Here is a 1,246-nt window from a genome sequence, read left to right as displayed (position 1 = left end):
TTTTAAATTTGAGGGTGAGATATTTATTTTCGACCTTGCTATAAAAAAATAAAAATAAATAAATATTTAAAAATAACAACTCCACTGTCAATGCAATGGGAAACCCATGTTAATAAGAGTTAAGTTGTGAAAGGCACTTACCCGTAGTTGGATGTTCGCATGACACATGTGGGGGCAAGTGAAAATGAAAGTAAGTCACCAGGATCAACGCATAAATCAATGACCACAACTCCACTACCAAATTGGTATGAGTTTAGTCTGAGAAAGAGTGCATTGCTCGTAGTTGGATGTCCGAATGACACACGTGGGGGCAAGCCAAAGCGAAGGCAAGGCACTCGGATCAGCGCCAGGTCAAAAAAAAAATAGCAATGAAGAAAATTTTTATACAAGGATAAATCATTTGACACCCCGATGGAAAATTTTCTTTTTTAAATAAATCATGCGATGTTCCGAAATTTAGTAAAATCCTTTTTAAAGTTAAGCTTGCAATCCCTAAGGCTTAGAAATATTTTAGGAAGGGACTTGAATAAGACTTAAGGAAATTCTAGCATATAGGATTTGAACGAAGTATCCTTGAGAAATCTAGGGAAAGAACTTTGCGGTTAACTTGCTAAAGGAATCTTTAGCTTATGCTTGAGGACAAGCATTGTTTAAATTTGGGGGTATGATAACGGGCAGAAATGCACGTTATCATAGTACTAAGTTTTTAAACAATGTTGGATTATGTTGATGAAATATGTTAACTTGCGTCCATTAAGCATAAATTCTATAATATTGCGGTTGCATGCATCCAACGCATTAGAGTAGTTGATCTTTACATTTTTATGCAGAATATGCGTTAACGCAATGCAGAGAGTGCGATCACAGGAATACATTGGTCGAGTGCAACTTCACCGCAAGACTTTGCGTTGATCGTGCTCGCAAGCATTCGCCCAAGAAGAATCATCGCAACTTGGTCAGCGCAACATGGTGGGCGCATCCGGGTGAAAGAATAATTAAGAGCGGTGGGATAGAAAGTTGATGACAGTCGGATCCAAATTAAGTTGACAACCGATGACGGTCACAAAGTACATTCAGCTTTATTAGTAACAATCATCCGGCACGTCAATCAGGAATTAAAGCTTTCCCATCTGTACAACCGGGAGAGAGAAGCCGCCTTTCACCATGGAAACTCTATAAATACCAAGTGCATTCTTCAGGGAAGGGGTTAAGCAGTCGATTACTTCATCACTTTACAAGTTCACGT

The sequence above is a fragment of the Benincasa hispida genome, unplaced genomic scaffold (assembly GCF_009727055.1).
Source record: "Benincasa hispida cultivar B227 unplaced genomic scaffold, ASM972705v1 Contig896, whole genome shotgun sequence".
NCBI classification, from domain to species: domain Eukaryota; kingdom Viridiplantae; phylum Streptophyta; class Magnoliopsida; order Cucurbitales; family Cucurbitaceae; genus Benincasa; species Benincasa hispida.
This window is presented reverse-complemented; position numbering follows the sequence as displayed.